Source organism: Ictalurus furcatus, chromosome 10, assembly GCF_023375685.1.
Source record: "Ictalurus furcatus strain D&B chromosome 10, Billie_1.0, whole genome shotgun sequence".
Lineage (NCBI taxonomy): Eukaryota > Metazoa > Chordata > Actinopteri > Siluriformes > Ictaluridae > Ictalurus > Ictalurus furcatus.
The window spans coordinates 1,033,301-1,059,553 of NC_071264.1; the positions used below are offsets into that span (position 1 = coordinate 1,033,301).

Genomic DNA, 26,253 nt, shown 5'->3' on the forward strand with positions numbered 1-26,253 from the left:
CTGATGGCCTGCACCCCAGCAGCCTCGGAGCGGAACTGCTGTCTGACAACATCTCCAAGACGCTACAGACCAAGTGACTGTCTACCGTAAGCACATCTTCTACAATAACAACGTTCATCATAAGCAATGTTCAATTAATAGTCCAACACCTGTAGTACATACTATAGAGACTGTGTCTGTTCCCCGAGCTATACAAATACATAGAAAATCTCGGAAAGTCTGTCTTCGTAACCTAATTAACATAAAATTAGATCATACTGAATGCACATCCAGCACCTTTAATCTGAAGCTAGGACTATTAAACATTAGATCTCTTGCGTCTAAGGCTCTTATTGTTAACGACATCATTACTGATCAGGAATGTAATTTAATGTGTTTAACAGAAACTTGGATTAAACCAAACGAGTACGTAGCATTAAATGAAGCCAGTCCTCCTGGATACAGTTATGTACATCAGCCTCGTTCAACTGGTAGAGGAGGAGGTGTTGGTCTCATCCATAGTCAAAATCTAGGCGTCACACAAAAACCTAGTTATAAATTTAATTCTTTTGAAATTCTTTACACCAGCATAACTTATGTAGCCACAAAAAATAAGTCAATTCCTCTAATTATTATTTACAGACCCCCAGGGCCATATACTGAATTTCTTAGTGAATTTGCAGACTTTATCTCAAACCTGGTTGTGTCTGTAGATAAAGCATTAATCATCTGTGATTTTAATATTCGATTTGATAACCCAGAAGACCCTCTGAGAACAGCGGTTGTGTCCATCTTAGATTCAGTAGGGATTAATCAGAACGTAATCGGACCTACTCATAATGGTGGTCACACTCTTGACCTCATACGTACGGATTAAATATAGAAAATATTGTAACACTTCCACAGTCTGAAGTTGTCTCAGATCATTCTTATCTCGTTCATAATACGTATGGATCATATTTCCACCTCGCCACCACATAAAATGTACTTTCACATCAGCTACTGCTCCGAGCTTCATCAATAACCTCGCACAGACATCATTTAGATTTGGATCACCGTCTGATCCGATAGAACTCGATCAGGCGACCGAATCAACGCTCCGCTACACGCTAGATCAGAGGTGCCCAAACTAGGGCCTGCGGGACAAACTTGGCCCTTCACAGGAAAACGTTTGGGCACCTCTGCGCTAGATAGATTAGAAAATGTTGTTGGCATTAAGGGAACGGTCCTCTCCTGGCTCAGGTCTCATCAGACCGATCGTTATCAGTGTTAGATAAGATTTTTGATAGAAATAAAACACAAGGGCAATAAAATATGGAGAATGAGAATTTATTGAGAATAAGGGAAAGAGCAGAGTCACGCTCTCTTCCTTATAGACAATGTCTCTTAAAAGTTAACTACAGCAAGGCGTAGGGCCTGACCAAAAAGAGGAAGTGCAGCACACACACCCAAGAGCATGAACTCACTCACACACACACCCAGAGTAATCAGAATAACAACGTAATGGCTAATGATTATTTTACTAAATCATACAGTACATATGCTAATAACAATGCAGAAAAAGCACACAGGTGATAAATGTCCTCACTCGAATACATTTATAATCTGAGTAATAACCACGAAGTATAAAGAACTGCAATGGGTATTAACTGCGTTACCTTGAACAAACATCTTCAAATACCACACAATTCTTAGTATAATGTGTTGCAAATAGAGCTGCAACATCTAATCCATAATAGTTGATGAAAATCGATAATGAAAATCGTTGACTGAGCAACCCTCCTCCCGTATGAACGTGTGTGTGTGTGTGTGTGTGTGTGTGTGTGTGTGTGTGTGTGTGTGTGTGGCTTTCACCTGCCAGTTGTAATACATGTTGCAGAGTTTGTAGGCGAGTCTCTGCATGTGGTCTGGTTTGAGGACACTGCTGTCGTACACCACGTTGTAGTGAGTGGGGGCCACACTGCCGAAGCGCACTTTGTGACTCACGATGAAGAAGTCGTACCTGAAAAATCAAGCCATCAGCGTTCGAACGCGACCTGAAGCTGCGATCAAAAAGACCGCTAGAGAAAGAGAAAAAGATCAATGAACTATGCCTGAACACACCACTCGGGTCACGTGACTTCGGCGTCTATGACTGTTCCGGGAGGAGGGTTGCTCGGTCTGGCGTCAAGGAGAGCGAAGAATCTGGAAGAGATGCGTTTCTTCACCACCAACACGGTCAGTTTGGGCCTGTACACAGAAACACTGATGGCTGAGAGAAAACCCAAAAAGCGTGCGTCAAATCTGTTTTATGGAGATGTGTCGAGTCTCACGCGTAATCTTCACCCATGGCCTTGATGGACTATGTGACCTGAGGCACTTCGTAGTCGACTACGCTCAGCAGCACGCCGTCGCCCACGCCGTCTCGGTACACCACGATGCGTGACGGCAAACATTCGTTGTATTTGAAGTAGGCCTTCAGCGCAGCTGAGGAAAAGAAATCAAAACAAAAAGCCATGTCTTAATGCGCTTCTTAACTGAAGCGACAATTCTAAAATTGCTCGCTTTTTCTCCCACGTTCCGTCAGACTGCAGTGTGAGTATTTCATCCTGAGTGTAAAGTTGGAATTCAAAGAGACTGCAGTGTAACGAGGTCATTTATGAGCATGATGTTCCTCCCAGAGTGCATTTCATACCCTGCACACTTTGAAAACCACCTGAGAGAAGGACGGTGCTCTCATGGTTACAGAGCAGCGGCACATAGCATACAGAGCACACAGCATACAGAGCACATAGCATACAGAGCATGGCCCAGACCCTTTATGAGGAGGATGAAGGTGGCGGTAGCAGCGAGGAAAACAACGTTCAGAGGATTTAAGACTAAAAAATTGTGATTCTGTCCTTCAACTGGAAGGAAATGGAAATACAGAGAACAGTGTGTGAGATTAAGAGAACCAGCTCAGGCCTGAGTAAAGAATCCTGAGATGCAGGAAGTAGTGTTAAAAGTCTCTGAAATTTCCCACCACTGAGCTGAAAAACTCTTGTTGGATTCATAATCTTTACTGATCGTTTGTAGTGGTAACAATATGCAGATATACGAGGGATTAAAAAATATCAACAAATAAAGAAACCATGAGCATGCTGCTATATGCAGAAAGATCATCAATCAACGACAGGATGGTGTAATGTGACGCACCACTAAGCTAAACAGGTCTTCCTGATGCTTTTTATTCCTTATACCTCAGCAATTTGACAATTAAACATTTTATTCATTAAAAGAACAATATTGTACTTTTTCTCTCTCCTAAAGTTACGATGAACCACAAAGGGTAATGCCCTCTCTTCTGAAGACTGGTGGAAAAGTTCAAATCTAAAATCTAGTTCATTAAACACAACCCTTCTTTAAGCTGTTTACAGAGTCCACACAAGTCATGCTTTAAGTACCTGGACATGCCCGGGTTGAGGCTGGCCACCAGTGCACCGATGGATCTCTTTCCTGCGGCACTGTCGTGGTAGCAGTCGATACCAACATCATCAGGTGCTTCAACTGAAAGAGCAGGAGAAGTCACTAAAACAATGTTTTAATAGAATAACATCAGGGTTAGGAGGTGCCACTGTTGATCAGTTACAAGATCAGATATTTATATATTTATATATTGCAGTTCATCTGCAAGGAGATCTTTGTGGCTATGGTCATGAGGGTCTGAGGTCTGCTGAGGGTGCGAGCCACCACACACTGGCTTGGAGTGGGACGGTACACACACAGGTACTTCTTCACGCAATCGTATTTATCCTTACGGTTGGTTGACAGGATCACAACCACCTTACACACATGATTTAAAGTGAGTGCTTCAGAACAAGAAGTAATGGTAATCTGTAGACTGAGGCTGTTAATCTGAAATTATCTTATGCCGTATGCTTAGAGCCGTAAAAGGATGTACTGTGACAAAAATCACATAGAAGCAGTTGCACTGCACTGCGTGTGTCACATCACAAAAGGTGAAACGACTTTAACAAAGAAAATCAGACAGCAATATCCTTAAACATTCAATTTTTAAATAAATGAAAACAGTTTCATTTGACTTATTTACTAGAAGTGTCATGATCCTAGCTTTTATTTTCCTTAATCGAAAGCTTGAGTATCAGCCGATACCCATCCAATATTGTTTTCTTTAAGATCTACAACGCTCATTATTTTAACTGAAGCACTCGTTTACCATTAAACTTTCATACAGAAACCCATACATAAAGTATGAATATAATGAATTCAATCCTAGTGAAAGAACAGTCACGTCTCTTTTACATGCATCAGTTATATGATTTGATTTCTGTTATCTCTGATGGCTGATCCACCGTTTTGTTTTGTTTTTTGCTGCTATCAGGTCCTGGATCAGTGCCATCTAGGGATGCACGATTACGGCCAAAATGATAATCCCGATTATTTTGATTAATACTGAGATCTCGATTATCACGATTATTCATTGATTTTAGTGATAACATATTTTTTATTGCACTTTCACATTTATTAAGTTTTCTCATGCCACAATACAACACACAAGTAGGCATGAGAAAACTTGAGCTGGTCAATTATGACAGAATTTAGGAACATCGTGTGAGCCATGACACATTAATTTACCTTCTGATAAACTAAATCTAATATTTTCAGTTCATTTTACAGACTGTATGCACAAAACAACCGTTAACCTGTTTACCTTGTAAACAAATACAATAAACCTCAATGTTCAGTGTTTGAAGTCTGCTCCTCTTAAATATATTTAAAGCTACACTATTAGACATTTCCACTGTCATGGTTCTGGGCTGGAGTCAGTTCTCGAACCGCTCTGTGTGTATTGTGTAGATATCTGAATAATCTCATATAGGATGTGATTGGGTGAGTTCATTTACCCGTCAGATGCAGAGCGCTTTAGTTTAATGGTGTTCATTAGGGATGCTCCGATCAGGATATTTACAGATGATACTGATCCAGATACCAATCTTTTTTTATTTAAACTTTAATCAGGAAGTCTGTCATAAACAGTTAAATGTAAGCTCTCTGCTCATGGTCACTGTTAACTGAATTAAAATAATAGCAATGATACTGTTGGTTAATTGATAAATAAACAAACATAAAATATTTATTTTTAGATATCTTAAAAACAATAAAGAGTCCTAATTAAAAGTAGACTAACACAAAAGTGATCCATATTAGGAAAAAGGCTAATAGCTTTCAATGAAATAGCGAACTAAGTTTAATGTCAAATTGATATTAAATGCAACCCATAGTAATTAAACATTATTTCATTTCTCATTTCATTTATATTTAATGAAGTTATTATAATTTTATATTATATATATATATATATATATACATATACATATATATATATATATATATATATATATATATATATATATATATATATATATATATATATATATATAATATTATATATCCATCCATCCATCTTCTATACCACTTATCCTTTTCAGGGTCACGGGGGAACCTGGAGCCTATCCCAGGGAGCATGGGGCACAAGGCAGGGTGCCAGTCCATCGCAGCGCACAATCACATACACACTCACACACCCATTCATACACTACGGACACTTTAGACACGCCAATCAGCCTACCATGCATGTCTTTGGACTGGGGGAGGAAACCGGAGTACCCGGAGGAAACCCCCGCAGCACGGGGAGAACATGCAAACTCCACACACACAGGGCCACGGGAATCGAGCCCGACCCTGGCGGTGTGAGGCAAACGTGCTAAACACTAAGCCACCGTGCGCCCCTATACACACACTATATATATATATATATATATGATTTATTTATAACTAAACACATTTACTGTCTTTACATTTTAGTAGTTTTATTTTGTTTATCAGTTTTAGATCGTTTCCCCAGTACAGTGTCCATGTCTGCTGATAATGTTTTGGGGGATTAAATCAAAACATGGAAACTGGAGTTGACTTTTCTAGTGATATCTGGCAACCGTGAGTTTAAATGAAGTGAATTAGAGTTGGTGAAGGAGAGCGGCAGTGTACTGTATGTTTACAGACAGAACAGTTGCTACTCTTGATTATGATTGGTGAGGAATTTTTTAATAAAGAAGTTTGAATTAAACCCACCTTATAGCGTGTTAATGTCATGATTTCTCCTCACGCAAAGCGCTGGAGCTCGAAGCGAACCTGGCAGCTCGAGGGCTAAAATGCTAACCCTGTTTCTGGGTTTTGGCACTACAAAATGACGTCATCCCTGCGCTGCCCTATGGTGATTGGCTATAAGTGTAGGAAGCGCTTGATTTGATCTGCAGCTGAGTTTTCTATTAGCGGAGGACGAACTTTAAACGTTAATATTGCAGTCGATCACGTTCATTTAATCGTGGGCCGTCAGAATCATAATCGCGATCGATAGTCTATTAATTGTGCAGCACTAGTGCCATCTATATTATTTACCCATAGTAATGTGGGTTTTTTCTTCTACCCCCCCTTTATTTTATTTATTTTTAAATCAAAGTCCTTTCAATCATATATTTCATATCACATTCAAGCAGTTATCTAATCAGCCAATCATGTGCCAGCAGCACATTGCATAAAATCATGCAGGTACAGGTCAAGAGCTTCAGTTAATATGTACATCAAACAACCATGGCATGGTTATTGGTACCAAATGGGCTGGTTTGAGTATTTCAGGAACAAGGCGTTTCCATCCACACACAACTGTTGCTCTCTCAATGTTTTTTGCACCATTCTTAGTAAACTCTACAGACTGCTCTGTGTGAAAAGCCCAGGAGATCAGCAATTTCTGAAATACTCAAACCAGCCCATCTGATACAAACAACCATGCCACGGTAAAGGTCAGAGGTCACAATTTTCACCCATTGTGATGCTTGACGTGAACAGTAACTTTTTATGCATTGATGTGAACGTTAACTCAAGTTCTTTTTATGCATCGTGCCGCTGCCCCATAATTGAATAACTACATGAATGTGAGGGTGTTTCTAATAAAATGGACAGCGAGTGCATTACTTATTCATTCAAATAATGAATATAATGGTCGTTACATTACTAGTCACATGTACAGTTTTTCTAAGCAATACAATACATTTTCTATACCTTAACCCCTAAAAAGTACGGATGCTAACCTGAACATTTTCAGCATAGTAAAATACTTTAATATTTGAATCCTAAACAAACTACATGGTCACACTTGATTCTACCCAGTGTGTGAGACCAACCATCTGAACCTGTTGCCCCACTCTATGCTGCAGAGCTCTCAGCAGAGCCTCCTGTCGATCATCGTACTCCGTCCTGCACACAGAAAAAAAATGAAGTGGGGGGGATAAAAAGTGTTAATGCTGCAATTAAGACATGATCCTTGCTCAACATGGCTCTGGTTCAAATAAAACACTACGCACAGTAACCACTGCCTTCCGCTATGAATGAAAGAAAAGCTGTCGAGAAGCTCTTCATTTTAGAGCGTGCAGTTCGGAAAACACGTTTATTTGCCGAGACCATTGAAACGTTTGTGCCTAACTGATGGACTGCAGCTGAATACGGACAATATCAGAGCAAAGTTCTGCACTACCTAATTGATGAGGACCGCTTTAATAATTTGAAATTAACAGTGCTACACACTAGCGTCCCTTTCATGAAGCTCACGGGGAGTGAGTTTTAAAAAGGAGCCCAGGACGCAGTAATGGCACAGGCTACAATTTCTTTCTAAACACTGGTCAAGTGTGTTGGCTCACATTCCCGGCCTCTGAAGGTGGATGTCCACGGGCACTTTGTTGAGGGTCTGCAGCAGTGAGTGAGCGACGTCAGCGTTACGGCGCGTATGGGACAGCAGCCAGATCTCCAGAGGCATGCTGGTCATCAGAGGAAGACCTCGCATCTCTTTAGACCAATCCGCGTCACATGGGTTGTACTCGTACTGCGCGCGCACACACACACACACACACACACACACACACAAACTCTACTCAGCAAGAGTGCGACACGTGTCGTGTACAGTTCTGTGTTCTCTGTGTTCTGTGGTCCCCCTTACTGCTCTCGCTCCCTGTAGGATCCTCTCAGCAGGAAGAACTCTTCCAGTCAGATTCAGCAGCTTGTTCTCAAAGCTTAGACCCCATGTGCTGAGTGTAGTCTGAACACTGGCATTCCTGGAAGAGATTCACTGAAAAATTCAGCAGTGTAAATTGGTATAACGTTCACTTCAAACATTTAATCGTACACCTTCAGATCAAAAGGCTTTTAAGATCATGAAAAACATTTCAGTCGGGTGTCCACAAACTTTTGATCGGTAGTGTATATCTATCATTAAACTTAAGAATGATATAATCAGAAAAACCATCACGCTATATGTTCAGCCTCGTGTTGCCCGGGATAGTCTCTGTAAAGTAAATACACATCCCTTATATGCATGCTACAAATGTTTCTTTTGTAAAATTTGTCTCTGTCTTGCACGTTAAGGATAAATTTCTAAATGTAAAGAATGTATAAGTTTCTGTAAAGCTGCTCTGTGACATCGTACGCTGTTAAACGCGCTATACAGACAAAAGCAGAATTGAATTAATAATGCAGTCTCTTTTATCCGGTACCTGCTCATGTTGTTGATGAATCTGTTGAGGCGGTTCTCCCACTGCTTTGGGGTCAGTCTGGTGTGAGTGGAAAGGTCCTTCATGATGTTAAAGTCGTGCGCATCTTATCAGTCAGACCTGAGCAAGTTACAACAATTAGTGCGATAAGAAGCAGACAATGATTAAGCGCTGTGTTTCTCCCGCTCTGTGAGGGAGACCTGTGAGGTAGCAGAACTCCGGGATGAGTAAGACAGGTCCTGGTGGAGGAGCTGCTGCAGGACCCAACCTCCTAACGTGACTGACCAGCAGAACCTGGTTCCTATCAGTGATCTGCAGATCGTATTCCTGAAAAATATATATTATATCGCACAAAGAAATTAAGACGGGAACAAAGTCAGCAGTGAAATGAGGCTCCTTTAATACTGTTTAAAAAGCATCTCAGGGAAATTCCTCAAGATATCAAGTGAGAAATGCCAAGAATACATTTCTGGAAAAAGGGCGTCTACTTTGAAGATCCTAAAAATTAAAAAATTATATCCTAAATTATTTTTGATCTATTTTGGATGTATTTTTTTCGGGGGGTGAATAAAGAATGAATGTGTCTAAACGTTTGACGGTAATGTATGTTTCCAATGCAAGTGCTATAGTATAGGTGTGCTGGGTTATATCTTATATAGGTCTATTAGTTTATGCACGTGTCTATATGCAGTGGTTGTAAGTAAATATACAAGAACTGTGGCTGAATATCTAGTATATAGTTATTTATCTCTTTATTTTTCCTTTATTTACGTAGTATTGTTTTGTTTTTTTTTTGTTTTGTTTTTTTTTCATTTTATTTGATTTTTTCTGCCAATCGACTGCCCACACTCCAGTCCAGTAGGTGGCCACGTCCATTTATAAAAGTAAATCATGTAATATTCTCAGACTGGGCAGTTATTGACAGAGTGAATTCATCGTTTTAAATAGAATCAAAAATAACATCGACCTATTTGCTAATCTCATTTCGATTAGCTTGCTCATTAATTACACTGTGCATGCGTGGACTGGACTGCCTCCTCAAAAGCTAGCACCGCTAATATATTTGTATAATATTAACATTAATATTGAACCAGAGGAGTGAATAAAAAAAGTTATAAAATGTTATTTCTCACTTCTCCTCTTGTTCTTCTTCTCCGTGCGGGGGTGAGTTATCTTTGGTCGGTTCCTCGGTGATTCGGTCATTAGTGAACCGAGCTCCGAGAGTGAACCACTGCGCCGTCGCCGTCACCGCCTACTTCATACTGATACACCTGAAACACAGGTGTTAACACCGTTAACTACACACATACACACGATACAGCACAGAACGGGTTCGGTTACACAGAACCGAATAAACTCACTTTAGTTTGGGTCCAAACGGGCCAGAACTAACACTAACACCGCTTTCTGCTCCTCGCTTCGACTTCTCGCGCTCGCGGTGACGTCACCAACGTAACGGACGTTGACGTAAATTTGAATCTGTGAGGAGAAAATAAAATAAAATAAACCCAAATATTATTTCATAAAAAGCTTCATTATTCTCCTCTTCTTAAACACGATAGAGGATAAGATATACAAATACATAAAAAAACAGCTTTATCATTATTTTAAATCAAATCCACTTTAAAAGTGCTCCTTTCTAATTACATTTTAATTAAAAATATATTTCATCTTACTCTTGTTTAATTTAATTTTTTTAATTAATATTTAATTCATCGATGATTGTAGACGTGTTGAGGTTTCACGTTCTTTGTGCTTTATCATCATAAATATACACTTTGTTTAAACTTTTGAGTTTGGACACAAAATGTAAACATTCCTCATGAATCCAGAACATTCATTTGTTTATTATTTAGAAAGTAATAATTAAACAGCTGAATAAAATGATCAGATTAATCACTTGCAACATTTAGGATATGAATTTCTTGTATTAAGTGAGGTTTTTAATTATACACAGATATAAATATATTTTATTTATTTGTAGTTTTCATATTTGACTCAGTACATTACACTACATTTATTTAATCAACTATTTATCAATTTTTTTAAAAAAATATTTATCTGAATGATTCTGTCCAAGATCAATAAAAATCTTCAAATAATCTATCAACACCATCAATACATCTAATCAGTAAATAAAAATCTACATTTATGCAGTTGATCTATTGACTGGTTTATTGAAAGTTTTACAGCTTCGGCAGGTAAAGAAGCCGTGGCTTTAATCTGATCTTCTGATTTCTAATGATAATTAAATGACAAAATACAGAATTAAAGAATATCTTTATTTAAATTCAAAATTATGAATAAAATCATTTAAAAATATGGACTACAAGTCATTTCTACAAGTGTTAATACAGACAGAAAGACCACAGATGAAACGGATTTAACAGATACAGGACAATTAGGACAAGGAAAGTGAGAAAGAATAGAATGATCATTTATTTATTATTTAAAAAAAAATACAACTGTGTTCAAGATCACAGCAAAAAGACAGTAGAGGAAACAAAGGAAAAAAATATTTCACATTTCCTGTTTAAATTCAACAGTAAAATCACATGAACTGAAGACATCGTGACTTTTTGAAACCGGTCGTTACATTTTTGAGTCAAACGGAGCAGGTAGTGATGAAGCTGCCTCAAAAGATCATTTCTGCTCCTCGAAGAGTAAAAAAAAAAAACCATTAAATCCTAAATGTATGAAAAATAAACATTATGTACTTTTATGTCTAATTACAGTGAACCTGACGGAGAGTGAAGCTCACAGAGGCGAAGTGTTCATGCTACAGCAAATTTCACCGGTTGACGCTAAACTCGCTCACTTAGAAGGTGCGTTTCTCTGTCCCGGGATATTCCTAGCACTGTGTGTGAAAGCTCCTGAGATGTCCAGCATGGAGACGTGCGTGTATGTTGATGTGTACACAGTACCAATGGTCAGGATGTACTGTTGTGTCAGAGTTTCTCGTTCTCCTGAAAAACACACGTGCGCACGCGCGCGCGCGCACACACACACACACACACACACACACACACACACACACAGTGGAATTGTAAAGCAAAACATTGGACTATATATCTTAATCACATCTCATAGTCCTTTTATAGAGTCTGAATCAGTTTGACTGATTCATTTCGAGTTGATTCAGAGTCGAATCACTTTCTAGTGAGAATCAAATACTCATCTCAGTCTAGTTCGTTTGGAAGTGTGCGACTCTCACTAGAAAATTATTTGACTCCGAATCGTCTCGAAACGAATCAAACCGATTCAGACTGGACAAATGGACTAATAGAAGGGAAAGAGCAACAGGAAACAGGACAGCCTTCCTGCTGAAAGCAAACCGGATCACAACCTTACATTAGATTGTTTTCTATATTTTTATTTTAAATCAGTTGTGTTGTTTTTCTTCTTTCTGCACTCGATTGAGGAAACACAGCAATGATAAATAAATAAATAAATTTATCTGTCCAGCTTCCTCCTCTTCGTCCCCCAGAATGACGTGTGGGTGACGGATTGACGGATTTAAAAAAAGATGTCTGGGCAAACTGTGACCTCCTCGAGTTAAAAGTGAGCATCCAAGGAAATTTAATGTGCTAACTGCACTACATTCTGCAGTCACACAGCACCAGAAAAAATATGTACATCTACTGTACATGTTAACACACAAAACAAGCTTTTGAGTATTAGTTACCCTGTCTTACTGTACAAGGCACCTGCAAATAATAAAGCAAGTAATTAAAAGTTCATCTATCATTTCACTTCCACTAATCAGTCTTTTGACCAGTCTAAAAATAAAAAGACTAAAAAGAAACTGAGACTTAGCAAGAAGAACTAAAGATCTGTGGATGATGAAGTCTCAGTTCCACCGCAGCTTCAACAGCCCTGGATCTTCTCCTTTAAAGCTTGGAGAAGGGCACGTCTTTCGGACTCTTCTTTTCCAGGGCTGCCTGCGCTGACTTCATAAGATCCTGTGTCTGCAACATGTTCATGTTCCAAGTAGCCTGGAGACGCAGAGGAGAAATCTCAGATTTCGACCGCTCTACTTTGTGTTTGCGGCCATACTGTGTGTGCATGGGTCTACCTTGAGGCTAAAAATGCTATTCATGTCTTAAGCAGATTCTTACCATGTAGTCTAGGCTCTCAGTCACACTGTGGTCTCAGGAGTAGAGGAGGTTGATTTTGGTTCCCTGGACAGCGACGGGACTCCGGCCTGCAATCTCACCTGCTATTTCCAGAGCTCCAGCAATCATTGACCATCAGGGAACACACGACTGCAGAGATGAAGAACAGAACACACACTTGCCTTCATTTATACTAAATAATAAAGCTACATGAAAAAAAAAAAATACACGGTACAACCCAAAGTCACATTCTTCTGTTATCATTCCATATCTTCCATGTGTCAGTCCAGAATTTCACCATTTTGTGATCACAGAAATTAACACAAAATCAAGAAACTCCACAATATTCAGAGGAGCTTCCACTTTTTCAAAGTTACTGCAGATTTGGGCCAAAACGTGTCATGACACGTCATCACCACAACAGGCCTTCAGCACAGGTTACTCTACTCCTGAACAAGTGCGGACCCGGATACAAGTTGCGTTCACATTCATGGGACAATTCACATTCACAGTTCCAGTGTAACCGAACTCGACCACCTTCTACAGGTAGTCTCGGGTTCGGTACCGCAGTGCACTTCCCAGTCCACATTACGACTGTCACATTACCAACTTTTCATGCAAACTGCTCTGTTTTGGACTAAACTTCCAGTGTGAAAGCCCACTAGAACAGCTACACTGCAGAATTTTTCTGTCTAAAAATGAACAAATTTCAGGTTTTGTAGCTCTTCTTTGATAAATGACAAGATGGTAATATAAAATAGTCCACTTTGTATTAAAACCAGACATCTGATGCTCACTGTGGTTTATTTAATCTTCAACAGACTGCAAATGTAAATAATTGTTCAGTGTGCGCCCCCTTGTGGTCAACTCTTCACAGGGGCTTGTACAAGTCAGAACAATCAGCCCATTCTTATCTTCTCATCACTTACTATCTCTATTCATGATCATATGGACAAAAATAACTTGTTTACAGATCTTGGTGTAAACATGTAAGCAAGCAATGTATGGCAAGTTAATGTTCCTCATACCTTCACCTGAAACCAGGCATCCTGTGTGCACAGACGAATATCACAGGCTGTCATTAGATCCACTCCTGCGAAAGAAGAAATCAGATCCACAAAAAAAACTGTTAGTAATTCAGTCTCCTGCAGCTAAAAGCCCCAGTAAAAGATAACTCTCTGATGGTTAAAGCTTTGCAGGAAAGTGACACCACAATTCTGGAAAGTTCCATCCATATTGTTTGCTGAGTGTATGAGATGATGGTACTTAACACTCCCAACAGACCTGCTCCCCCACACACGCCATGCACTGCCACCACCACAGGCTTTGGACACTAGACACATCAAACACAAAGTTCAGTTTATATACCACAAGGTATTACTCTAATAGGTTATTGATTGTGCAAATATTACATGCATGTAGAACCCCTACATGCTTTGTGTTTAATTTATGTAAGGAATAAACATGCGGTTATAGGAAAGTAGTCAACGATCCAATGAAGTGGAGTGACCGTTACCACCCCAAGGTAGAACTGCACATTCTGAAGTGTTTTATTCCCCTTATACCACAGCAAGTTGTCAACAAGTGCATTTCTTTATTAATTAAAGAAGATCATGTCATACACATTAATCTATTTTAAAGGCTGACCGATAGTGGATCTTACAGACGCTGATAACCAAGTCGGGTAGCACCTACTAATAACCGATTACTAGTATGGTATTCATATTCATATTCAAATAGTATGGTATTTCATGGTATTACTGACCATACCATGAAAATGTACTGCACTTTTTCTAATGAAATAAACATATATACACTAATATATATATATATATATATATATATATATATATATATATATATATATATATACACACACACACACACTATGAATAAAAATTAAAGTAAATAAAAAGATGTACAGTATTTCACAAAAAAGTGAGAACACCCCTCACATTTTTGTAAATATTTGATGATATCTTTTCATGTGACAACACTGAAGAAATGACACTTTGCTACAATGTAAAGTAGTGAGTGTGCAGCTTGTGTAACAGTCTAAATTTGCTGTCCCCTCAAAATAACTCAACACACAGCCATTAATGTCTAAACCGCTGGCAACAAAAGTGAGTACACCCCTAAGTGAAAATGTCATTTTACAGTTCAACAAACTCTCCTCCAGCCCCTCAACGCTGAGCCGCCCACAGAAGACAACGTGGTGTAACCTGTGATACATCTCCCAGCCTGAAGAGGGAGCACTGCTCAACGCATACATGCTCTCAGTGGGGGAGGGGAGGGACATCTGCTTTATGACCAAGTCAAACTTTCTGTGAATATTTAACCGTTTGTCCTCATTCTCACGAATACGACTGTTTACAATATTATTCATATGAAGTTGGAAACTGTGCAGAGGTTTAATGTGTTTCTAATTGAAAGTACAAACTCTGAGACAAACTATTCATGCATTAGTGCTGCTCCAGCTTTTTAGTGTCCATCACACTTTTGTGTGAAAGCATCGCTGTGTGCACCATTAATGAGAGTCTGTGATTAGATTATCCACATCATGTTCAAATAAATATTTCTATAGGAAACGCTTTAGAGCAGGGAAGCCTTACTGTGGTCCTGTAAGACTACAGTCCAGTACAGTTTGGGAATTTTCCTGAATCACACCCGATTTAAGTCCTCGGGTCATTAGGTAGGAGTGTTAGATGAGAAATCCTCACACTGTGCATGATCACAGGAATTCAGGACCAGAGCCAGGCTCCCCTGATTTATAAATTAATTGTTGATGATCACCTTAAAGTAATTCCCAGTGAAGATTTATCATGTTTTTACAAGCATCCTTTTCACATTTTAGAAAAATAGAAATCGCAGTGATTTGTACATTTGTGCTCTGCATTTCTTTCAGAGCCGTGGGACTGAATTGTTGTGTATATAGGCAGTTTTTTTGGGCTCTGAAATTGAACAGGACTTTTGAGAAGATAGCTGCTCATGGTTTAATTCACTTTTAAAAAGGGACTGACAATATGAAGTGAGCGTACGTGTATGAAAAGGTGGTTGTGTTGAAGAAACCTTGTTGACCAATCTTTGCTAACTTGCTCTGTCTGTGTGTGTGTTTACTGGTACAACAGTGGTAGCAGATTTTCAGAGCCGAGCTTACAGTAACGAAGACGCTCAAGTGTACTTGTGTGGAAGATGTAGAAACTCAAGTCTCACATGTTAGCACAAACATGTCTTTTTCCTTTATTAGGGAATTTGTGCTTTTGGACATTTTTGAAAGATATCGTGCTTGTGAAATGTGCTTTGCGTGTTATTCATGTTCAACTGGTTGTATCGGTGTATCTTTATATACACTTGTAGCAGTGCAGCTACAGTACAATAGATTTCATTAGCAGTCATATCAATGGTCATATGAAGTGTTTGGGCTTAGATTTGTGTCTTTTTGAATCATTTACACTCTATGGCACCTTTTTACGGTTTTGCTGTATGGGCTGTGTTCCAATTGATCTGTGTTTGATCATTTCCTCCCTTCGCTCAAACATTGTGTTTGAGAAGGCCTTCTTAGTTGAACGGTTGTTTTCCTCAGCTTTGGATTTAGCTGTAGGGCCCAGAGGTTTTTGGAGTTTGAAGAGGAGGCAATAAAAGATTTGGAACACAGCCCTGTTTTCCTTTCCGAGGTTCCCCGGCTTTTTTCCGTCACCCGTCACCTCCTAGCCGAGCTCAATTCTGCCGCAGCTTTTTAGCCACAAGCTGCTGGTGCTTGACTTCTGAGGCCTTATCCTGTTAAGCGGCCTCACTATGGCAAAAAGGAGAGTTCAGTATGCTGACTGTATGAGCTTCAGTTGAATGTGTATGTGGTCGAACTCTTGGTAGGACAGTCCAGTATATTACAGATGAACACAGACGAAAACATCCACAAGGCTTCTACTAAATATTGTTGAATGTCTGCTCGTATGCAACTCTCCAACAATGTCACGTCCTATCGAGAGTTTCATTCGATGTTTACAATCTAACCCAATGGGATTTTTTTACTCAGGTGTAATTTTCTTGACCACTTTAACGCAGCATCTCTGGTGTTACTTTTGTCAAAAATGTAGAACACCAAAGACGAGGCAATGACGACGTGATCTCGTTCCTTCGTGTGTTTTTGCCTCAGATTCTGGCGACTGTTCAGACTCGGTTTGTAGCGAAATTTCAAATTCACATATGCCTTGAACAACGTACATTTTCAACAATCCGTTTAAATCGACTGGTCCATTTCCGCTGCACGGTGGATTTGAAGGATGCACTGTGATCAGTGTGGCGACGTCTGGGAATCGAGTTACTGAAAAGGCCACGAGTTGGAGGTTACATTTAGTTTCTAAGGACACCTGGGCTCTTGGTGTCTTTTGGATAGGAACTGCTAAACTTTTTCTATAAGGGTGAAAACAGATGCATGCTTAGATTCAGCTGTAGACAGTTTATCTTGCTTACTGCATTGCCGTATGAAGTTTGGATGGGTTCTGTAGAAAGAGATTAACATGAAGGGGGAAAAAAACAATAAAAAAAAAAAGACTGAAAGTGAATTTGTCTTGGATTGTTTTATTTATTATTTTTCCATTGGGATGTCAAAAGCTTCTTCAACTTGGCCACAAATCTAACAAAGTCAGGTACATTGTCAAGTATTGCCCCAAAATACCTCTATGGTAGATAGATGTGCTCACTGATCACTTGTACATGTGCTCATTCATACAATTATCCAATCAGCCAATCATACGGCAACACCACAATGTACAACATCAAGCAGGATCAGATGAAGAGCTTCAGTCAATATTCACATCAAACACCAGAATGTAATCCAGTGATTTTATCCGTGGCATGGTTGTAAATGGTCTGGTTTGAGTATTCCAGAAACTGCGTCTCTCCTAGGATTTCCACACACACATACTTGTGTGAAAAACATCCGGTAAGTGGCAGTTCTCGGGGTGGAAACACCTTGTTGACGAAAGGAGAATGGCTAGACTGGGTCAAGTTAATAGGACGGCCATGGTAACATCAAATAACCTATCTTTACATACATGGTGAGCGGAAAAGCATCTCAGGATGCACAGCATGCCAAACCTTGAGAACAGTAGAAAACCTCATTGGATTCCACCCGTGTCACCCAATAACAGGAATGTGAGGCTACACAGACTGGAAAAAGAGCCGGTTATTCGAGTCTTCAATAGTCCCATTTCGGTGAACCCCAAACGTCGTGCTGATGTTACATGCTTTCAAAAAAAAGAAATGAAAAGTTTTTCAGTGTTCATTAAATCAGAGATTCCATCGATCTTACACAGGGTCACCCTGGAGTCTATCTCAGGGGACTCGGGGCACAAGGCGGGGGCCACCGTGGACGAGGTGTAAGCCCATCATACACCTGTTCACACACTACGGACAATTTACAACGCATGTCTTTGGACTAGGGGAGGAAACCAGAGTACAACCTGGGGGTGTGAAGCAAAGAAGCTAACTACAAAGCCACTGCGCCGACCCTGATACTCCAAAAACTGTATTTTTATTACAGCCTCTCTTTAAACTTGATTTTGCCCATTTTCTAAAATGTAAAAGCGTAAATGCAAAAACGTTGATAGGATTATAAAGAATTATTGACTGGTTTAACTGGAGTTAATATTTTTGCAGTCTTCTTTGAGGGTTACACATTTGGCTCCCTTAAACAGTACGAATCTCCCCATGCTCTTCAGCAAAAAACTAAACAAATAAACCAAAATAAAAACCCCTTTATCCAGCACAACACGTGAAGAAACCAGTAACTTCTGGGTCATAGTCAATCGAAAAAAAAAAATGTTCAAATGAAACCTGGACATTTGACCCGTTTTCTAATCGCTTATTTTTAACTTGAGCGTGACATTGAAAGAATGGAAAATGACTTGTTTTTTTTTTTTTCGTCTGTTTCATTTTGGATCTGTAAATGAATAATAAAATAAGCCATTTTTCCATTTTCGGATAATTGGATAATTGAATACGAAAAGAACGAATGATATGATACACGGATTCTATTAATTCAATGGTGTCGAAATTTCATTTCCAAATTCAATGGATTTTCACATTCAGATCTTTGTCTCTGTTTTGCTTCCCTATCAGTAACGACACTTTTCATTACCAGTTTGATTTATTCAAACGATACCGGTGAAAAGTCCACGAGGCAGGAAAGGCCGTACAACTCAACATTTTAACACCTTCATACAAAAACATGACAAATTGACTGTTTATTCAGTGCTTCCATATATTAGCAAGGTGAAAGGCAGGTCTGTGAGAAATGAATAATACTGACATAACTATCACGCTTCAGTGTGATGACAGAGCGGACATAAAATAGAAAGTGAAGCCTGTTTGAGTGTTACAAGTACAAAGTGGGTCAGACATTATGGTACTGAGTATCAGGTTGGTGTGTTCATATGCACTGGATGTACCTATGATCTCCCTGTGTTCAAAAAGATCTGTGATATAATAATATATGAAGAGAGTGCTTTCATTATTTCCTGCAATGTAAAAACGATGTACTATGATGACCACTTCAATGCATACTGTATAGAAGATAACCAAATGGATGAGTTTTCTGTCATCTCTGTGAATGAACTGACACACTTTAGGCCATTTGACCAGCAGTGCTCTAATGAGATTAATCAAAGAGAGTACATAGTGCCCAATTGTTATATTTAGAAAGACTTGACCTGAGGGGTCAGTAATGTTAACGCCCTTGAAAAAAGAAAACTATTATAAAGCAACCAACTTGGTTTTTTTCTTTATTTGCCTTTTAGATTTGTAATCATTTAAATGTTATTTTAATTGTGCAGTAGCATATTAACACTTTATAGTGTTAGAGGCAACTCATTTAATAGTATGCAATTAACACTATGAGATTTAATGAATTACTCCTATGAGAATTAATTTCTAACACTACACACTGGTGTTGAGAAACTAACACTTGAGTAGTGTTCAATTTCAACTATACAAAGAGTTGATGTGAACTCTATTAAAGTGTTAAAATGACAGTGTGGAGTGTGGACCCCTCCGGACACTTTAAAAGTGTTGAAATGAAACTCCAATAGAGTGGATTTGTTTCTGTGGATTTTGCTGTGTATGTATATTTTATAATGTTAAAGTGCACACCTTGATTTCTATTATAATAACATTATTAATGTATTTCTAATGTTATTAGACATGTCATTCTCATCACTGCTCCTAGATATATATATAAATATAAATATGTGTCCCCTGCTCTTTGTAAATATTATCTAAATATTCAAACAGCCCAAGAAATAAAATTAGCTGTTTTCTGAGACGATGAAGTGACTCTTAAAAGAGCCTTTGTGTATATTAGACGGAGTTGTCGTTTAAGCGCATTCTCCGCGAATACGGCAGGCCAGCTGAATATCCTTGAGAGAGATGGAGAAATGTGAAAAGCTAGCACTGTGGCTACGTGTTTCGCAGCCATGAGCTGTATTTCAACGCTTTTTGGCCACAGCATGCTGCCTCACGAACGTCCCAATTCATGCCCCCTTTTCCACAGTTGTTGTGTATATCCAGGTAAGGATAAAAGTTACATTTCCATCCATCCATCTTCTATACCTCGTAATCCTTCTCAGGTCATGGGTAAAAGTTACATTTTCCAAAGAAATTTAACTCGCTGAGATGGGCAGTCCATAGGTAGTCGGTACCTAGCCGCCCAAGGATTGGATTGCATTGCGACGGCTCAACTATGGAATTGTCCCGTTCTGTGAGACCTTTGGGCCGTCTCGCCGCATCGTCACCCTTCAGTTTATATGATGGCATAGCTCATACCTCAAGACTTGAATAAAATCTATTTGAGAAGCAGTCATCTAGTCAGCGAACATTAAACCCTCATTTGCATAGTTTTCGTTAAAAGCAGGGGGCCTCGGACGAGGTGGCCGAGAGGTTAAGGCGGTGGACTGCTAAGCCGTTGTGCTCTGCACGCGTGGGTTCGAATCCCATCCTCGTCGCAAGCTTGTTACTTTGCTTCCTCTTTCCAGCAATATCTGGCTTTGTTGCAGTCTGTCTCACGCCTACAGACGGGAAGCTTTGTACAGGTCGCTGAGCTAGCACTAGAGAGGGTGGAGAAATGTGAAAAGCTAGCACTGTGGCTACGTGTTTCGCAACCGTGAGCTGTATTTCAATGCTTTTTGGGCACAGCTGCTGTAAGGCTCTGGCGTCTCTGGAGGTCTGTCAACGCAGAACGCATTCCTCAGTCCAAACGACAGGGGCAAAGAACCTGCACCGAAACCTCTTTATTGCTCCACACACCGGGATGTAATTTCATATGCGTGAGCTATGTCAGCAAGAGGTTAAGGTGATGAACTGCCAATCCACTGTGCACAGCCCATGTGGGTTTGGATCCTATTTTTCTTGTAAAGACCTTGCTTAAGCGCATCCTGTAAAGGAAGCGTGCATGGTGCAGACATTGTTGGCATCTGCATGAGCAGTTAGTCTGAAGGGGAAATTAGGGTCAGGTGTTTTCAATTAACGGGATGACAATCAGGTGTGAGTGATCACCCTGTCTAATTTGAAGAAGAGGGATCTATCAAAGTCTGATCTTCACAACACATGTTTGTGGAAGTGTATCATGGTATGAAAAAAGGAAATTTGTGAGGATCTCAGAAAAAGAGTTGTTGATGCTCATCAGACTGGAAAAGTTCAAAAAAAAAAAAACCCATCTCTAAAGTGTTTGGACTCCACCAATCCACAGTCAGACAGATTGAATGAAGGAAATTCACGAGCATGGTTACCCTCCCCAGGCGTGGTCAACCAACAAAGATCACTCCAAGAGCAAGACATGTAATTGTCCATGAGGTCACAACGGATCCCAGGGTAACTTCTAAGCAACTAAAGGCCTCTCTCGCATCAGCAAATGTTAATGTTCATGAGTCCACCATAATGAGTACACTGAACAACAATGGTGTGCATGGCAGGATTGCAAGGAGAAAGCCACTGCTTTCCATAAAGAACATTGCTTCCTGCATGCAGTTTGCTAAAGATCACATGGACAAGACACAAGGCTACTCGGAAAAACGTTTTGTGGACAGGTGAGACCAAACTAGAACTTTTTGGTTTAAATGAGAAGGGTTATGTTTGGGGTTAGGAAAACACTGCATTCCAGCATAAGACCCGTATCCCATTTCTGAAAAATGGTGGTGGTAGCATTACAGTTTGGGCCTGTTTCGCTGCATCTGGGCCAGGACGGCCTGCCATCATTGATGGAACAATGAATTCTGAATAATATCAGCAAATTCTAAAAGAAAATGTCAGGACATCTGTCCGTAAACTGGATCTCAAGAGAAAGTGGGCCGTGCAGCAAGACAGCAACCCTAAGCACACAAGCCGTTCTACCAAAGAATGGTTAAAGAAGAATAAAGTCAATGTTTTGGAATGGCCAAGTCAAGGTCCTCACCTTAATCCAATAGAAATGCTGTGGAAGGACCTGAAGCAAGCAGCTCATGTGAGGAAACCCACCCACATCCTAGAGATGAAACTGTACTATAATGAGGGATGGGCTAAAATTCCTCCAAGCTGACGTGCAGGACTGATCAACAGTTACTGGAAACGTTTGTTTGCAGTTGTTGCTGCACTCCGAGGTCACACCAGATACTGAAAGCAAAGGTTCACATACTTTTGCCACTCACAGGTATGCAATATTGGATCATTTTCATCAATAAATAAATGACCATGTGTAATATTTTTGTCTGGTTTCTTTAATTAGGTTCTCTTTATCTACTTTTAATACTTGTGTGAAAATCTTATGATGTTTTAGGTCCTGGTAATGAAGATGTATAGAAAGTTCTAAAGGGTTCACAAACCTTCAAGCACCACTGTAAGTGGGATGTAAGGTCATAGCAGAAGAGCTCTTCCGCAAACACTACCGATGTGACCGTGGACCATGGGGTCTTAAGCCTAGACGAATCGCGTCCAAAAGACCACGCCTTAGCTCTGTCTTCAGCTGGAAATGGTTAGATGTCTCCGGCAGAGCTGGTTAAGCGAAAGGCACTTGAGTCTCACAACAGCCCATTTGTCGCGCCCATGCCAGATTTCTTGTTGTCCGGCGGAATGACCCGGTCACCTTCTTACCACGAACGGGTTTACCACCACATCAGCTTGGGGTAGTGTGGCTGAGTGGTCCAAGGCGCTGAATTTAGACTCCAGTCTCTTCGGGGATGTGCGTTCAAATCCCACTGCTGCCAGGGTGGTTAGCTGAAAGTAGTTCTGCTTAACTTTCCCGGAACGGAAAGTAGTTATGCTTAACTTCTCCAGTTAATTCTCAGTGGTAGTCCTTATCACTACGGATGCAATATATTTTTCGCCACATGTTGATTCCATGGCGCTGTTCCGAAGCTTGGTGTTTTCTTTTTTGTTTGTGTTTTTTTTTTTTGAAGATCTACACTTTGAATTGCCTCCGCTACCACGTAAACCAGTTAATACTTTATTGGCTTTATTTTTTCGGCTTTCATCTCTTTTTGTTTATTTCTTTTTTCCGCAGACAGCGATTAACATTCATCGTTTTACCTGAGGAAAAAAAAAGCGCTCTTAGGCGGCAGGTAAAGTGAACTGTACACTTACATTTACATTTATTCATTTAGCAGACGCTTTTAACCAAAGCGACTTATAAATAACAAAATTGCTTATTTACTCAAAAGAAACATCGGTATATTATGAATATCATTTGAATGGTTTAAACTATATATGTAGTGTCAATTCAGGAATATCATTATACGTTTGTATGCCGAGTAAAATTTCTATTGTCTACTGTTCAGTGTCTGTTGTTTGTTCAGTAGTCAAACACACACTTAAAATAAAGTCTTTTGGTAACAAGTGAGCAGATCACACAGTTATGTTAGATTAAGTTAGAATATATTAGAGTAGATGTGTATCTTTTCAATAGTTGTATAATTAAATTTTGGGTCATTGATCTTTTGGTCTAATATGAAACCTGTCAAGTTATTTTAAAGAATCAGTGACCATAATTTTACTTTACAAAACATAATGCATAACTAAGTAAATTCTTTTTATATATTTATTTATGTTAATTGTTCATATCTATGGGTACTATTCAGGCCATCAGCATGAAGAAAAAAAAAATCCCTGGGAGAATCAACGCGTCCTTCAGGAGAGGCCCATCAGGTGATTTACTTCGGGGCTCATCTGAAGAGGCAAGAAGCATTAAAGACAATCCTTCTTTGCAAGAGAAGTCAACACCTCAAAGAGAAGATGTGGTCAGGAACAATACAGCCTCCCGCTCCGTTCAATCCACCTGCTAGTGGTGTTCCTGAAGATGTACCTCTGACACAGGCAGCAGTTGAGAAGACACCAAAAAAACAAATTAGATCCTGTTTAGCTTGTGGTCAGCCAAATTCTCGTTACATGGGTGATGGCTCCTCTGTACATTTCTTTTAGCAGGCTGGTGATGTTAAATACTTCTACTGCTCCAGGAAAGTCTTTGAGGCATACTCTGCAGAGGGCCTTCTGGTCATCTGTGCAGGTTCTGCCACCAGCCACTAAAACAAGGACCCAATAGCCCTCATATCCACACTGGTTTCCCTGGAGTGGCAGGCAAATACATTTACTGTCCTTCTAAAGTGCTCTCCCTGTATCAGGCACAGGGAATGAATGCAGAGACGACATGGGCAGAGTTTCAGCAGTCCTCATTCTATGAGGCTGAGAGGCAGAGGTGGATTGTTGAAAAGAGAAAATAACTTTGTTGTGAAACACAGTATTTAAGGTCTGTGCATGGCATGTCTGATTGCAAGCCAAGCACAAGGTTGGATTTTGGTAAACAGTTACAAATCCTGTGTAATACTGTTGTCCATGAATCTCATTCTACGTTTTCTGTGCTCTCTCTCTCTCTCTCTCTCTCTCTCTCTACCATTGTGGAATTGTGTATAGACAACATTGTATTTAAAAAAACAAAACAAAATTGTCCTGTGTATTTGTAAATATGTTTTATCTAGCTTGTATTTGTAAATGTTTTAAAATCTTAGTCCTTATTTGGAATACATTTTCAATAACTTACTATAACACACCCTGCATATATTATTTAGATAGTTATTTTAATTTTGACAAACTGTTAATTTCACATTCTTCTTTAACAGTTAATTTTACACACTGAAAGAGTATCGGAATAGTAAATGTTGACAATGCCGCTTTTAAAAAATTACATAGATACAATATGTAACAGATAATATAATATAAATATTTGAACGGATGTTTTTACGTTAGGTTCGTCCGACCCTCCTCCTGGATTATCCTCGCTTTCTATTGGCTAGTCAGCGCTCTACACCTACGTGTGACTGGCCCCCGCGTGGCAGGTGAGAATTCTACCACTGAACCACCAATGCTTATCTTAAAAATCCATGGACTTCGCAGAGTGCGATTTAAAGCTGAGTACTGTGCTGCTTCAGCAATTTGGTTTAAAATTCTAAAGGAGAATCTCTTCCATATTTCAGCAGCATGGAGTTTGTCCATTACCCTAGTTTTGGGCAGAATTGATAAGGCTTGTTAAGTGCTTTGGGTGAAGGCTCAAGCAACACAAACGTCTCCAAAACTCAGTTGTGCATTGGCCTGGAATCTAACCCGGACACACACAGAGGGCGCTTTCCAGGTAAGTATTGTGCTGACTCAGCAATTTGGTTTCAAAATTGACAAGGAGCATCCTAAGGCTCTTGTATATTTGAGTAACATGGACTGTGTCTGCTACCCTTTTTTTGGACAGAAGTGATAAGGCTTGCAGAGTTCTTTGGGTGAAGGCTCAATATTCAAAAGTCAGTCGTGAGTGGCCGGGAATTGAACCCCGGCCTCACACATGGTAGGTCAGAATTTGACCACTGAACCACCAATGCTTATCTTAAAGGCTTAAGGACAATGCAGAGTGTGCTTTTCATTAAGTATTGTTCTGATTAAACAGTTTGGTTTCAAAATAGAAAAGGAGCATCCTAAGTCTCTTGTATATTTCAGCAGCATGGAGTTGGTCTAGTTTGGGCAGAAATGATAAGGCTTGTAATGTTCTTTTGGTGAAGGCTTAACTTTCAAAACTCACTTTTGCATTGGCCGGGAATCGAACCCAGGCCTCCCGCATGGCAGGCGAGAATTCTACCACTGAACCACCAATGCTTAGTTTAAATAACTAAAGACTTCGCAGAGTAAGCTGTTCAGGTAAGTATTGTGCTGCTTCAGCAATTTGGTTTCAGATTTGAAAAGGAGAATCCTAAGTCTCTTCCTTATTTCAGCAGCAGTCACACACTATATTTCCAGGTACTGTATAATATTATAATATCTCCTCTCTGCTCAACACGCATGTAATACAGTCTACATACCGTAGAGCAGTGTTTTTCAACCACTGTGCCGTGGCACACTAGTGTGTCATGAGAGATCGTCAGGCGTGCCTTGAGAAATTGTCCAATTTCACTTAGTCTTAAAATTCTTTTTTATTAAAATTTATTCATTATTATCTGCAAATAATAAGCCATTGTTGCGTGTCTGTGCTGTAATATAGTGACTGGCAGAGCAATGTAATATTCGTCCGGGTGGCAGCAGGTAAT

The 26,253-nt window shown here is 39.7% G+C and overlaps 1 long non-coding RNA gene, 2 other non-coding genes and 1 pseudogene across 4 annotated transcripts; 1 reads left to right on the top strand and 3 right to left on the bottom strand.

Annotated features, from left to right (window-relative positions):
* Positions 1-1,809: 1,809 nt before the first annotated feature.
* Positions 1,810-9,999, bottom strand: LOC128613837 (piwi-like protein 1; annotated as a pseudogene).
* A 26-nt stretch (positions 10,000-10,025) lies between these two features.
* Positions 10,026-14,366, bottom strand: LOC128614091 (uncharacterized). Of its 2 annotated transcripts, XR_008386991.1 has the most exons (4): positions 13,955-14,366; positions 13,699-13,763; positions 12,674-12,820; positions 10,026-12,550 (listed from the first exon to the last, which is right to left on the bottom strand). It is a non-coding gene; the product is annotated as an uncharacterized LOC128614091 (long non-coding RNA). The 2 variants fall into 2 exon arrangements; XR_008386990.1 differs by having other exon boundaries at positions 13,699-14,357.
* A 6,222-nt stretch (positions 14,367-20,588) lies between these two features.
* On the top strand, positions 20,589-20,670 carry trnas-gcu (transfer RNA serine (anticodon GCU)). Its single transcript has one exon. It is a non-coding gene; the product is annotated as a tRNA-Ser (tRNA).
* Positions 20,671-25,754: 5,084 nt separating this feature from the next.
* On the bottom strand, positions 25,755-25,825 carry trnag-gcc (transfer RNA glycine (anticodon GCC)). Its single transcript has one exon. It is a non-coding gene; the product is annotated as a tRNA-Gly (tRNA).
* Positions 25,826-26,253: the final 428 nt, after the last annotated feature.